The sequence below is a fragment of the Rhodnius prolixus genome, unplaced genomic scaffold, assembly GCF_049639745.1.
Source record: "Rhodnius prolixus isolate KJV_2025 unplaced genomic scaffold, Rpr scaffold_12, whole genome shotgun sequence".
NCBI classification, from domain to species: Eukaryota; Metazoa; Arthropoda; class Insecta; order Hemiptera; family Reduviidae; genus Rhodnius; species Rhodnius prolixus.
In genome coordinates, this window is record NW_027411635.1 from 17837330 (window position 1) to 17853843 (window position 16514).

General features: G+C 37.8%; 1 protein-coding gene across 9 annotated transcripts in view; it reads left to right on the forward strand.

The window, feature by feature from the left end:
• The window catches only part of Ilp5 (Insulin-like peptide 5), a 71990-nt gene that overhangs the window by 29015 nt on the left and 26461 nt on the right, over positions 1–16514 (forward strand). The gene's annotated exons all lie outside the window — the stretch shown is intronic.

The window sequence follows — 16514 nt, forward strand, 5'->3', positions numbered from 1 at the left end:
CGAAGAATTTGGTATCACGATTAATATTTGAAATTAGGTTTTCTGTGAAAATACATGTTTTAAGGTTGACCGATTGACTGAAAAAGAAAGAAAAAGATTTTAGCGAATGGCTTGTATGTGTGTGGATTCATGAAATATAAAAAAAAAATGAAAACACTTAGAAAGCTCCAACTTGATATCCTGATTTGGTAATACTGTCGCTTTTATGACAGCCACAATCTGTCCGCTGCGTGGTTTTTATACTTGGCATTTTTCTCGATTTATTAAAAACACATATTTGCAGTAATATACAACTAAAATTTTTTTTATGTTTCCCTCTCCTAAAAATCTCTTGCAGGCGCCTGAGCAACTTGGCCTTTTAACCTTGAGGAAGATATTTAAATAGCGAATTATAATTAGTTAACTTTTATTCATCTAAATTAATCTCAGATGCAAATTAATATTTTGATAAAGAAAATAATTAAACATCTTTTTTAGGTCTCAGCTTGTTAAATAATTTTATACATTTATAGCCTAGTTTGAAGGAATTAAGAAGTTCTGCCTTGTAATTTTGGTGTAATTATATAAATAACTAACAAAAAATAAATTAATAGTGCGAAGTATGATATACGTACAATAATAGTTACAGAGTTTATGTAGATACATAGATATGTAAGCATTTTCGAGAAAATGTCAAAAAAGCGAAAAATTCATTTGTAAAGTACGAGTGAGTAGTCTTTTTACAAATTTGGAATTTAAGCCACCTAATACTCCTTTACATTAATACAGCCTTAGAATATGTAAGAAGTTTCTAATATTGTCTGCATTATGACCGAATATTAAGAAAATTCTATCAAAAAGTTACAAAAATCACCTCAATAAAGCACTTACAGTTTAAAAACTCAAAAGTGTAATGAATTCATATTGGTCTGATGGATTTCCAAACAAGATATTGTAACTTAAATGAGGGGGCTGTGTTTTAAACTATACGATAAGCTTAACTGATATATTCCCCGTAGGGGGAAGTGGACTAGCCACTTCTTCAGGGAGCTTGGCGTCCCTGCGGGTATCCCAGTCTAACAACACTTCAACACTCACACTGACACCCCTTAACACTCACACACTACACTTAGGACCTGCAGAGGTAGTTGCTGTGTGCAGCTACTTGGGTTTAGCGAACCCACAGGTAAACTCGAGCTCCCCACCACACACCTCACTCACACCTTAACACTCACACTATACAGACGACTACACACACTGCACGAACAAGGACACGCACTCGTCGAGAGTCAGAGTATAAATATCTCTCCCTCGCGTGCCGTGGCGAGGCTTTGGGGCTAGGGTGGAAAAGAGGATCCTGGGCATTGAGGGAGACGTTGACCTGCGGGCTTCTTATCCCAACACATGTCTTTGGCCTCGGCTTCACCCGAGAGCTCCACCTGGAGGATACCCCTACTTCAGGAAATCGGCTAGGGAACCCTGTCTCAGACAGGTTCCTAGGGGTAGGAAGGGGGTCACGGGGGCACGGGTCGGTACCTGGTACCGGAACGTTGTCTTCCGTGGCACCTGACTATATCAAGGTTTGATGGTCCACCCGGACAGTAACCGGGTCCATTTGAGCGTCCGTGGAGGCGGGCCCACGAACCTTGATGAATCCCTTTTGATTACTATGGCTAATCAAATCAACCCCCTAGGGCTCAGCCCACCCATTTTCCCTATCCAAACCTCCAATCCCACTCCCTCCCCACATAACCCTCTCCCTTTACCTATCCTAATTCCGAACCCACAACCTCCTATTATTTCCCTCACTCCCCAACCTACTAAACCCCAAACGACCGTTCAAACTAGGCAACGACATGGCGAGGACATGGACATTTCTACAGGACTTACGAAATCAGGTTTGCAGTTCACCCTGCAACCATTTGGCCCCTCTTCCCCGCCAAGGAAGAAAGCCAAGGGCGGCAACAAGCAGGAAAGCAAGAGTCAGGTAAGTTATAAATTCATAGATCTCGAAGAGGACAACTGGGGAAGATACTTCGTGGTTAAAAAGAAGGAGGGTACCTTTGTAAACGAGTGTTCGTTTAAGTTAAATAAATTTATAAAGAGTATTGTTGGCAAGACCAAAAGTGTAAAAAAACTCAGTGATGGCTCTATCTGTATAGAAGCTGAGAACCGTATACAAGCAGAAGCAATCTTAAAATTGCAAAAGTACATGGATGCTGAACTTGAAGCTGGTCCCCACAAACGGTTAAATAGTTCACAGGGAGTAATTACTTGCAGGGACTTTTTAAATAGCACAATAGAAGATATAAAAGAGGGTTTGGCAGATGAAGGAGTAGTGGAGGTGAGGAGGATTAAGAGAAGGCAAGATGGGTCCTTAGTGGACACCGCTTCTCTTGTTCTCACCTTCGATCGGCCTAAACCGCCACAGTCAATAAATGCAGCATTCTATAAACTGAAGGTGCGCCCGTACATACCATCTCCAATGAGATGTTATAAGTGTCAAAGATTCGGGCACACCTCAATGCGTTGCAAAGCTCCAGAAGCGGTGTGCACATGCGGAAAGCCCATGCATGATGGTGAGTGCACACCCCCAATAAGCTGTGTAAACTGTGGTGGGGAACACTCTGCCAGATCCTCTGGGTGTCCCACATTAATAAAGGAAAAAGAAATCCAAAAAGTAAAGACACTGCAGCAGTTGCCCTACCATGAGGCGAGGGCAATAGTAGAAAGTAATGCTTATGCTTCAAGTGCAATATCCTTCGCAGAAAAGTTGAGGACACCCGTACCAGTGGCACACTTAACAAGCTCCGCCCAAATTCAAGGGCACTTAATAAAAGGCCCCTCCCCTGCCTTAAAGGGGACAATTGTAAAAGTGGGAGAAATCCCACCATTAACCACCTCCCCTGCTTTAAGGGGAGTAGTCCCAAAGGTGGGTTCGGCCCCACCATCAAAAATAAGCTCCCCTCAGGGGGAGACAGTAGCCTCAGGGCTACTACCAACTGCTCCCACTACTAGTGGGGGCGCCATAAAGGTGGCGTTAAACCCACCTCAAAATGTAACCGCCTCCAAAGGGGAGTGGAAAGTGGTCAGTCCACCTAAACGCTCCCTGAGGCGGAAAGTAAAGACGATTCTGTCACCCCCCTACCCTACTAGGACTAGGGGGAGAAAATCATTAATGGAAGGACAAACGTCCTCCAAATCCAATGTTCGCTCCCCCAGGAAGCAGTGGCTTCTTATGGGGACGGACATTGAAGCATCAGAATCGGAGGGGGGAAATGCCTCCGACAATCCTCCCAGACGAAGAAAAAAGGGTTGGCCTAAAGGCAAGCCCAAGGATAAGTGTGCCACTGAGTAAATGTATTGTAGAGTTAAATCAAATCACAGCATCCATGTATTTTAGCAGCTATTTCCATACACTGAGTTTATTTTATAACATAATGAATAGTAGGTTACCTTTATTCAATATTTTAAATGCATTAGATATTAAAAAGATCCTGCCAGGTTTAATATTGGGAAAAAAATCATAATGTTTGAGTCAATTATACAATGGAACATGCGGGGCTATACAAGTAATAAAGAAGGACTACGCCGAATGGTGGCGGAATATCGTCCTTTTGGGTTGTGCCTCCAGGAAACGAAGATACGCCCAGGTCAGATCATTCACATACCTGGGTACAAAATATACAGTCATGAGGTACAACCTGCCCCAGGTGGGAGGGCGCACGGTGGTGTAGTCGTCTGTGTACGGGATAATATCCCTAGCAGGCGTCTCAACCTACAAACTAATATACAAGCTGTTGCCGTGCGTCTAGCTACACCACTACAGATCACGTTAGCTAGCATATATCTGCCAGACATCTATTGGCGTAGAAGTGATCTGGAAAATCTGCTCTCGCAGCTCCCTGCGCCGGTGTTGTTGATGGGGGACTTCAACTGTCACAACACCTGGTGGGGGTCAGCTGGGACTGATGCTCGAGGCAGAGCTCTTGAGGAGATTATAGATAATAGCAACTTGATGCTCCTCAATAGTGGTGAAGCAACACGCTTCAATGCACACTCGGGAGGCTTTAGTGCGATTGACCTGAGTGTTGCAACTCCCACCATAGCAGTACGTCTAGAATGGACCACACTAGACCATTTGTATAATAGTGACCACTTCCCAATCCTAGTATCGAGCTCCATCTCCAGATCCGACTTTGTAACTCCACGGAGATACGACATCAACAAGGCGAATTGGCCTGCTTATGCCGCCAGAGTGGTAATACCACCCTCTACAGGAAATACCACTCTGGATAGCGAGCTGTTTGTCAAGGCCCTGGAGGAGGCATCTGGTGGTTCCATTCCGAGAGCTGGCGGGAGAGTCCCACGAACCCCCGTCCCATGGTGGACCCCAGAATGTAAAAGCGCCATAGCAGCTACAAAGCAGGCCTTAAATAGATTCAAGAGGTATCCGACGGATGAAAATCTAATAAACTTTAAAAGACTGAGAGCCAGAGAGAGGCGTATAATCAATGAATCAAAAAAAGCAAGTCTCACCTCCTACGTGTCGAAAATTTCCACGTCAACGACTTTGAAGGAGGTGTGGAGTAAAATAAAAACCCTCTCTGGCGGACGAAAAACCCCGTCGGTACCAATATTAAAAGTCAATGATGTCGTCGTTACCGAGCCGCGAGAGGTAGCCGAGTCCTTGGCTGGTTACTTTGCTGAAGTTTCCAGCTCACAAAATTATTCGGCAGAATTCCTCCGGCGAAAAGGTAACGTGGAGCAACAGCCACTCGATTTTGAAACTGCTATCAGTGAAGCTTACAATGAACCGCTAACCATACATGAATTAGAAAATACTTTAAAGAAATGTAAAGATTCCGCTCCAGGTGTGGACGGAATCCCATATGCAATGATCCGAAATTTGAATGCAACTGCAAAAGAAGGCCTCCTCCGGTTATACAACACCATATGGGAGACCGGCCAATATCCTGATGGTTGGCGGGAAGCAATTGTCATACCGATCCCTAAAGAAGGAAAAGATCCCAGCGATCCCTCCAGTTACAGACCCATTTCGTTGACCACTTGCTTGAGTAAGGTCCTCGAATCTATAATCAATTATAGATTAGTATATGTATTAGAAACTAGAGGACTTTATAGCCAGCATCAAGCGGGATTTCGCAGACATCGTTCCACGTTGGATCAAGTGAGCCACCTAGAGGTCTATGTGCAAAATGCATTTATGCGTAGAGAGCACGTGCTGGCCGTGTTTTTTGACCTCGAGAAGGCTTATGATACAACGTGGAGGTATGCGATTCTGCGGAAGTGTCACGAGTGGGGTCTGCGAGGGAAATTACCAAAATTCCTTCGTGGATTTTTGGAATCACGTAGGTTTCGAGTTCGTCTGGGGTCAGTACTCTCAGACCAGTACCATCTGGAAAACGGAATACCACAGGGATCGGTTCTAAGTGTTTCACTCTTCACGATAGCGGTCAACTGTTTAGCCGAAGTTGTAGGAGATCCCCTAAAAATATCATTGTATGTTGATGACCTCGCCATTTATTTAGCAGGCAAGGACTTAGCCGAGGTTAATGTACTCCTACAACAGGCGATAGATAGAGTGGCTGATGAGGCCAATAGAAACGGGTTTAAGTTCTCTAGAACTAAAACGGTGTGCCTACACTTTTGTCGACTAAGACATGAGCATAATGCTCCAACGTTATACTTAGGAGGCACACCCATTCAGTACAAACCCAACGTTCGTTTCCTGGGCCTCATTTTCGATACTAAGTTATCCTGGCAGGATCACATCGACTACACTAGCAAAAAATCAAGGAGAACCCTCGACATAATAAAATTTTTGGGAAGCTATAAGTGGGGGACGGAGCGGGAAATTTTAAAACGTATTTTCATTACACTCACCCGTTCAAAATTAGAATATGGAGCCCCAGTTTATAGCTCTGCGCGCAAATCACGCCTGAAACTACTAGATAGAATTTATAATGAAGGAATTAGATTATTTACAGGCGCCTTCCGAACCAGTCCGTTACAAAGCCTCTACGTAGAGTCAGGGATGTTGCCACCCCAGCTCAGGAGAGAACAACTCACCCTGGCCTACGCAGCCGGAATATGGGGGAAACGGTCTCATACCTTGTACCCCGCCATATTTGAGAGCCCACATGATATGGAATTTCGACACCAACGCACGCGGACGAGGCCCCTCGGGGTCCGGGCAAAGGAAATTTTAGCAGCGGAGGGCATCGAGTTGGGAGAAGTTATGAATTGGGGTTTTGCTCCTGACCCTCCCTGGCTATTGCCCTCTGCAAAAGTCCGCATGGACCTGGCAATCCACAAAAAAGAAGAAACTTCCCCCGTTGTCTATAGACAAAAATTATTAGAAATTATGAATTTTCACTATGACTTCCGACCTGTCTTTACGGACGGGTCGAAGATGGGCAACGGTGTGGGTAGCGCTGTGTACACAGAGGGAGTTACCCTTAGTTGGACACTCCCTCATTATGCATCGGTGTACACGGCCGAGTTGTTTGCTATTAGCCAGGCCATAACGCTCATAAAAAACAAAAATTATAATAAAGCGTTGGTGTTAACCGACTCACTAAGTGCAGTCATGGCTCTCCGGGATAAGTTCTCGACGGACCCATTGGTCTCCAGAATATTTTATTATTTATCTGAATTGCGTTCACGTGGGCAAAGGGTGACGTTCGCTTGGGTCCCGGGCCACATTGGTGTGTCCGGTAATGAACAAGCGGACGAGGCGGCCAAACGTGCCGCCTCTACAACTACTGATGAAGTCATCCCTGTGCGTCCCACTGACCTAAAAGTATATATGAAACTTCTAATAAGAAATAAATGGCAAGGGCAGTGGGATCGCACAAACGAAAAATTAAAAGAAATTAAACCACGTGTTTGGAACGCTACAGTCGAGAACTACCCGCGGCACGAATCTGTGATTTTGACAAGGCTAAGGATTGGACATACACGTGTGACACATGGGTACCTCCTAATCGCCGAAAGAAGGCCGAGGTGCCCCCGATGCCGAGAAAGGCTGACAGTGTCGCACGTGTTGGAAGGGTGTCAGGCACTGCGTAGCCAAAGAGAAAGAGCAGGCCTGCCACATGACAAGTGCGCTATTCTTGAAGAGGGTTCTCCTTACATAAGGAGGCTATTTACATATTTAAGACATATTAATTTATATTGTAAAATTTAGGTTAGCACTTAGGTTAGTTTATAGTTTAGTTCTTTTAAAGGGGAAAGGAATATCGAGTACTTTCCCCTTGTATGAAATGTGGTGTGAATGTATTTATTGGCGTGAATGTATTTATTAGCGTGAATGTATTTATTGGCGTGAATGTATTTATTGGCGCGAATGTATTTATTGGCGTGAATGTATTTTAAGCGTGAATGTATTTATTAGCGTGAATGTATTTATTAGTAAGAAAGTTGTATGAATGTTTAGGATAGATCACAGAACGGGGTTGAAAGAAATTTTATAAAAGTATTTCAACCCCTCTAGGTTAATTTTAGACTAAGTTTATTTTAGAATGTGCAGGAAAATTTGTTAAAAGTACTGCACATTATCATAGTTCTAAGGAAATAGCCTCCTTATGGTAGATTAGGTTTATTTATATTCGGTAATAAAACACTTTTGGTCTTGCGTTAATATCTTAAGTTAATGTAAATAGGGGAAGGCACGAATATATTCCACTCTCCCCCTCGTCGACTGGATCGATGGACAAGAGGGGATGAGTGGGATATATACTCCAATATACCTGGGCTCCACCCTACCTTGCTCAGCAAGGTGCAGTATGTGGAAGCCCGAAGGTGACGCGTGCCGACCCAGCTCGAGTGGATAAAAGATGAGAGAAGATTAAAATGATTAGGGGCGCTAATGACCTCAGCAGTCGATGCGCCAAAAAAAAAAAAAAAAAAAAAAAAAAAAAAAAAAAAAAAAAAAACTGATATATTATCTCATAAACTATTTCATCAGTGGAGTTCATATTTTACTGGTATGTAGCGGCTAATATTTGTCTATAAGTGTTGACAAGATTTCGTAATGATCTGATAAATGTGGTGCGATGTGTTGTGAAAAGTATATTAAAAACGTATTTTGAACCAAGAAAAGTTTAGCTCCTACATATCTTCTGAACTAACGTATCGTTAAAATTTGTCTTTCACTCATATATTGTTACCGGTATAGTCAATAAGTTGATGAATGTGGAGCGTGATATTGAAAGTTAACTTTAAGATACGTTCTGAACTAAGCGAAGTTTAGCTTCCATTATCTCGTTAACAAATACATTGTTAAGTGTTTTATATTTTACTTATGTTTAGGGCCTGATATAGTCTACATACAGTTCCATGTTTTCATAATGATCTGATGAATGTAGAGCAAGATATTGTGAGTTAAATTTAAAGCGTTTTTTCTACTATGAAAATTTTAGCTACCTTATCACTTAAATTATTTCATCGTTAAGAGTTTTTTTTTTCTCTTAAATTCCGAATTTGAACTTACTGCGATTTTGCTGGTTTTGAGCGTTTTCAACACACACTCCGATAAACATATCGATTTAATTTGTACTTACAGAGAACAATTTTGAACACTTTTTCGTGCTCCAAATCGATAATTTGCTCGATTGAAGCACTTCCTCGAAGAATAAAAGAAAGTAAGCAAAAAACAATTTTAATTCTAAGTAATTAAGATATCTAATAAGAGCAATATTAAGAATACCAAGGCTGAAAAAAATAGAATAGAATAAGATAGGAAGTGCGTCGTTACATTACGTTACTTGGTTGTTTTATTTTGATGGACTGAAAAAATACTTGAAAACAGCACTAACACAAAAATGATTAATTAGTAAGCATATGACAATAAACTGAAGGTTCTAATTCTACACAGTAGCCATTTGTTATTGAATATAAATGAATTCCAAGAAAGCGGATCTACTTGGATTACGTAATGGCTCATTTAAAAATATAAAATAGTTCCAGATTTCCCCAGCATTATGTTTATCTTCGATCCGTTTATATAGCAGCTATATAAACATATGTATTGTGACAGTAACATGTTATTTTTACATCTAACCTTTGACATAACCTTATTGTTTAATGCTCCTGTAATCATAAGTAAATGCTACTAGGCACATTAGTCTTAGCGTTAGCTTACTGCAGGCAACTGCGATACAGGCACTTCTTCCAATTCGAGTCATCAGGTGTAGACTGCGAAAAACGTTGTAACAATACCATTATTATTTTTTAAGTTGTCTATTTTGTGTTATTACTTTTTCTTAATGGCGTCAGATGTTGAGGCGCCTTGAATATAAATAAATAAAAATCGGTACCCCCCAAAAAAAATCCTAAAATATCAGTAAATTAAATTGTACTTATTGCTGTAAGAGAAAATGTTGACGTCACAATAAGAGAAAGTAATAAGTTGATGATATTTTAGTTGAATGAACACTTCCGGGACACATGTTTAACGGTCGCAATGTAGTGGCTCGCCTGTAATTTATCAGAAATGACTTCATTGCCAGAAATAGGTCGCTCACTGTCTTTACCGCATTTAAAAGCAATCCATTTTAATCCATTTAAACTGTTTTTTATTCATTTATTTTTATTTTGTAATGTGTAGCAATTTCTACCTACACTTTTGATTCTAAGTTCAAGTAATGAGTGTAATCAGATTTTTGAAGTTGAATTTTCACCTGTTATCGAGTAAGAGATGTCTGAGGGGGTCTTCATGACGGACGCGAAATCCTTCCGAGTTACAAACAACTAAACGCTGGAACACAAAAAGTGCTTGAACGGTTTGATTGTCTCACAGTTCTAAATTTTATGGTAAAATAAATAAATAAAATAAGCAAAAATACAACTGGAGTCAGAGACAGAGAGCCACAAATTGTTTCAAATTGAGTACGATGAGTGCAGGACCTCGTACAGATACTTTTGTGGTGTCATTTTGTCGTGAACTGCCCTTCTACGTTCAAACAGATCAGGGTTTTCATTTACATTGATAGATATAACAGTAGGATAATAGTGAATAAGCCCAATAGCGAAAAAATGTTCGCGGCAGCTGGTTTATTTGCTCTTCCCCACAATATCAGATCGTAGGTTATCACTGAGTGGAATAGTGCACCATAGGCCGTCTTCGATTGTCAGTACGTGGGGTAGTCGTCTCTTCTAATCTACTCAAAACTTCTCGCATTTCTCTTCAATTAATGCACTATAATTTAATTTATTATCTAGTAAGTTACCTAGATATCGTGCAGTGCAGCATTGATCTTTATTCAGTGAGAAAAAATGGTTATGGAACTCTCAGATATCTTTTTTAAGACTTAAATTGATTTAAATGGACAATTTGTATTAAATCAGCCGAAAACTATTTTAAAAAAATAAATAATGGTTCAATACAAAACATGTACAGTTGAGAAGGAAGAATGATGTTCCTGGAAGTATTACTGGATTGAAGTAATACTGGATTAAAATAGTAGTGGATTGAAGTAGTAGTGGAGTAATGAAATTGCGGACGATTCAGAAGTAGAAGTCAAATTTTATTTTTTAATTTGTATTTTTTAATTAGTTTACTTCGACTAAGAAGGAGGGCATTGAAAGTTCAACATTAATACTTCTTTTAGAAACCACCAGAAAATACGAAAAAAGTTTTATACTAAATCTGGAAAACCAGATCGTGATTGTTCTTTAAAGGAAGTTCAGATGTTGATCATATGAAATTATTTATGCATAGTCGCCATAAATGGCTTTAAAAACAATTGTATAAAGAATTAACAAAACTCTCTTATTAACAATATCCGCCATTACTGTTTTGCCTTTACAACATCGCTTTGTGGGGTTTATTGCAGATTATTGCAAAGTCATCACTGAGAAACGGCTAATAAATTTATAGATCTTATGACGCTATAAACAACAACGTCAGGAGAGGCTTCAGAAATCCCTTTTGTAAACCGGTTTCAGTTTATAGAAAATTAAGAAAAAGAAACATTCTGTTAGTCTATAAATAAGTTTATTACCTACCTCTTTTAAGGTCTCCGCAATTATATAATTCATAAAATTATATTGGAATCCATAAGGACATGGAACATGTGTGAAAAAACCAGTCATAGATTCTGACTAAAGTGTAAAAAGTTGCCTGCTGAGTAATCGTCTATTTTGTGTTAGTCATTCTAACTATACTATAAACCTCTTAAACATTAGTTTAGTCAAACTAAAAGTCCGTTTTGTTACTTTTTTTCATGGAGGCTAATTTTCGATTATTTTCTTGAAATACATTTTCAGATCTTGGGGGGGGGGAAATGGAGACCAGCCATTCTGCAACTATTTGCAACTATCTTCGTAGTTCTTCCGAGGAGCGTCTAGTTCTTGGCCTTTGAAAGAATTTCATTTTAGCTGGGTCATAAAGTGTGAGTTAGGTCTATCAATTTGGATTGAAACTTTTTCTTTAGTGAGGAACTGGGTGAGGTTCACTAAGCAGTGAGGTTCTCTAAGCAGTGAGGTTCATGAGTTCTAGCCCTAAAAGCAAACTCATTTTTCTTGTCAAAATAAATAAATAAAATAAAAAAAAAGTTTACTTTGATGTTCTCTTTTCAGAACTTGATTTTTAGATGAAAGGGATTAGGGGAATGTCAACTTCACTCTGACTGTTTCAGAAGATTTACCTCATTATGCTGAGCTTTATCATCATTTAGACAAAAGTACAATAATTTTTTAAAAAAATTGGAAAAGGTAGTACTTTAAAGCAGTATACCTTTTTGCCGTTCGACCTAACATGTTTTTTTGAAGTAGTACTGCGAACAAATTGTTTATTCAATGATTTGTTATACGAATAAAACAAGATGTTACATCAACACGGTACTGCATTTACTCGGATCAACTTAATAGTACTTATAATGGACATACAATTTATACGATACGTTATGAGTAGGGAACGGATTCGTATGTATTTACATATTTTTTTCTAGGCAATTTACAGACGTTTTTCAACTAGAAGTATTCATACTGACACTTTTTAAGCCGTTTGAGTCTACTTTTATTTCACATATTTCCACATATTTGGATGTTATCGCATATTTATACATATTTGATTAAAATAAATAAATATTTCTACATATTTAATCAAAATATGTACATATTTTTTCATATTTTTCATTTTGGGCATATTTTCATAATTGGGAGGTGGTTGACAGGAACTGTGAACCACAGACTGTAGGGCTGTGAATCACAGTGGGTACAATGGTTATTGTAATTTACACAGAATGCTGCTAAACAGTGACGGGCACTTGTTAGTTCTTTGAAGTTGACTGACGTTGTCTGTTCTTTCAGCTCGTTCGTTGAAGTGTCCAATTCATTTCGTTCGGTCACTTAGTGTATTCTTTTTTGGGTGAAATGCCACGAACATCGGCCTCAAACAAACAACTGGTTGCTCAGCATTACAGTATTAACAGCTCAGTATTACTATGAAAACTACAATAAAATCAAGAATGTCCTTTCACATCTCGAAGACGAAGCAGTAGCGATAAATACAGCCAAGTCTTTATTCGAGAAACCTAATTTAAGGAACGACCTTCCATTCATTTCTGACAATTGCGTATTTCTTGCACAAGCCATTACCCAACTTGAGTCCCAAAATGTTCGACTGACAGAAAACGTGTCCAACGTTAAAAAAGTCATCGAAAAGGTGGAAAAAATGTCCATTTTACTTAAATATTCCAGAAAATATTTTAAGAAAATCACATATTTTCCACATAATTGACGAAAATAAATGCATATTTTAATTAAATATTTGGCATTTTTAAATACATAAAAATCCGTTCCTTAATTATGAGTTAAGGTCAACAACATATTTTTAATTTAAAAAAATGTATCCCTTGCTGCCTTAATCGTAATTGCGGAATAAGTGTTTTATTTTCTAGTCAAACATCGAATAAGTTATTCTTTATTTTATTGTTGTACTTAAAAAATTGAAAATAATACTTTAACTTATTTGTAGATACTTCGATTTCTATGTTGGTTTATTAAGTGAGACAGAGTAAAAAAAAAAATACCTGTCTAGCAATAATATGTAAAAGAGATGGTTAAAATATTTTGAAAATAAATCATTTTAAAATTGTGCACTAACGAAGCAAGATAAATTTTAGTAGCCTATTTTCGATTTCTCAAAATTCTTGCTTAAATAGAATTCTTTATAGTTAATCTTATTTGCGAACTTACATTTGGCAAGTTTCTGAAGTTATTTTTGAATTAATAAATCTTAATTACAGATAATAATTTTGTAAAATTCATATAGAGGGTTCCGATCAAGTTTTATTTTTATTATTATTTCATTGACGGCCAGTGGTTCCCAAAGTGGTCCCTACGGACCCCCAGGAATCCCCGGTATCATTCAGGGGGTCCGTGGAAAATTAAAATTGATTTGGGGGTCCGCGCAAGGTTCAATATAAAATAATAAAACTTCCATTTTTATTATTATGGAAATTAGAGACTAACAAATTTAATCAAAACTAAAAGCGTAATATCTCCGTTTGTTGCAAAACATTTTCTGTAAATACAAAATTTGGGAAGAGGAGAACGTTCTCAGTTTCCAAATCTTTCGAAATTGTAAAATAGAGATGAAGATTTGGTAGCTTACTGTCAACACTTAACCGCTCTTCATGCAGACCTGAACCAGAGATTACTCGTGAGGATTTGCGGTAGCTACTCACAAACATTGAGCCGGATATAAATACACTCATAACATCTTATCACGTTCATCCAAATTATTAATTTTTTTAAATTTTATTTTAAACAAAAGTTATAATTTCAATAAATACTTCTTCAACAAAATGTTTTTTTAAATTTGTAATTTTTATACTATGCATTTATGTAGCTTTTTCATTTGGGGATCCGTGGGCAAGTTTTGACTATAAAAAGGGGTCCATGGGCAAGTTTTGACTATAAAAAGGGGTCCATTGGTCAAAAAAGTTTGGAAACCACTGATTGACTCCATCGTGGCTCTTTCAAATTTTAACACGACCCAGTATTTCAGTCTTTGAGTGATCTTATGAATGTTCATACTATATTTGATTTAATTTTTCCTTTTTTAAGAACGTTCAATTGGAATTCCCATAATTCATTATTAAAGAGTGCATTAACACGGGATGATAAATGGGAGATACAGTGCATAGATCGGGTTTTCTGTACATCTGAACACAGAACACGCGACATGACCTATCTCGCTAGATAGTGAAGCTTGTATCTCACATTTCATCCTATCTCATTTAACCTTTTTATGCCTGATTTAAAATACTTTCTTTAATTTTTGCTGGCAAATCTGATGAAAAGTTATTAGGCTAATATTTGTTGAATCTGCCAAAATTATCGGATAAACAGCAATAATAACTAATTAGGATTATCAGTAAACAAATAAAAATATAACCTTATATTATGATGAAATTTGAATTTAAAAGCATACTAAATTTTAAATAAATTTTACAGCTGAGAATATTAAATTCCTGCAAATTTTCTAAGTTGAATTAGCAAAGGAAATATACGTTTCAAGTTCATGTGTAATTTGGAAAAGCGCTTTTTCCAAATTGGCCTTTGTGCTGACTACTAAAAAAAATCGGAAAATTCAACTTTGTTACTTCGTATAGCTGCGTCAGAGAACCTGGTTCAGATCACTAATAGCGGTAGAAATGAAAACGTAAGTGCTTTCTTTTAAATGGGATATACTGCTCCCTTCTGGAAAAAATTATTACCGATGAATTCTGGTAAAACTGGTGCTTGTAATACAAATTCAATTATGAGGGAAGAAGACAGAACGTGCTAGCTGTTGAAGACTTCTCAATCAGAAATCTTTTGGTTGATTGGATATAGTTCTTAAAAATCCATCATTTTTTGTATGCTAAACTTTTTCGGCATAATGAGATGTTAAAGTACAGAGTATGTTTCCTGCAAGGATTACGATCCCTATAGGAAGTCATACTTATTTGTGGTTATGATCGGCTGTCTGTATTGGAAGCTGTTGCCATTGCTTTCCTGATTGAGCTTTAATTATGTGGATATAAATTATGTTTAAATTATTCGTGTCTGTTCTATAGTTAATTGAGGTAGAATCCTCTATGTGTGCCATGTCTAATATATTAGTGTTTTGTATTATCATTATTTATTTTGTCCTCCATAATCGTAGCGTCATTATTGTTATACGTATGATTGTGTCGTGGCTTGGAAAGCTAAGATAGTATTTTTCTTTTTGTTAAACATTAAACTCTCTTGTTGTCCCATTCTTTTCTACAAATACCCCAAAGGGTTGATGTGAGTTACTTTTTTGGGGGGCCCAATTGTGACCAAAGTACGTCTTAGTTTGGAAAACCCGTTACTATATTACTTTAGATTAGAATGGTGTCCATTTTTAAGATTTATTAATTAGATTTGTAATAATTGCAGTACGGTAAAGTCGTGAAATTGCCGCACACCAGATCTTTAATTAGCATAATAAATTACTAACGTTAATTTACATTTTTTGAGTGTTTGTAAATGAAAAATTAATTAGGGAAAAAAACAATGAAAACCGTTGAAACACTTCTATTTGTTAATTAAGTCAGCTTTGTTAATGAGTTTTTTAATTTAATTTTTTTTTTTATACGAGTATATCTCAACGAGCAAGGAAGCAGTTAACTCACTAAGTTGGTTGTCTCCAGATCTGTCAAAATGTTTTCTTTTACTTCATTGAAAATACCGTTTTGTGTCACCCAAAACTTGGAAAAATGGTGTTTTAGAAATCGGTTTGTTTTTAGGCATGGATCAGAAAGTGGAAAATTGATATTTGGTTTAATCCAACCGGCTATAAAGGTTTCAATCAAAAGCAGCCAATCTGAAGAACAAAATATGTTTTCTCGAAAATCTCCTGCGAGCGTAATTTGTACCAACTAAATTACCAAAAGCCACTCGTTAAGAACCACCATTATTTTCAATTTATGCTTGTATATCGGCTAATTAAAGATGATGCGAATTAAACTGACATAGTTTTAATCATCAAATCAAGATTTTTCGTTACTTCTTGTAACAAAAGTCACAAAGTCACTTCAAGAAGACGCGTCACATCAAATGCCTTTTGTGAATTTGAATGTCTCCCTTGCCCAGCTTATAATCTAGAAAGCGCCCCGTAAAAATCTGTTTTGGGAGAATATTTGTCAAATTCCTCTCTTAATGAATGAACAACTGCCTTCCAGAGTAAGGTTTCTGCTATATCGGATGAGTGGCTGCAGAATTCCACTTTTAATAGGATTGGTATCACAGCTTACGTGGTCAAGTACCGTTAAAGTGAATTCTTGATATCTTTGAAAATTAGCGCTGCAGTATTCCAGGAGAATAGAGCAATTATTATATTTATCTTCTGAAGATAATATTCTTCTAGACTGGTTTTCTTTGATCATCTGATTATTTTGCAGAAATTCACCTTCTAGCCATCCAGAACATGATTTTTTGTGCGGCTCTTGCAGACAAGTTTCCTAGAATAGAAAGAGCATCCATCTTTATGG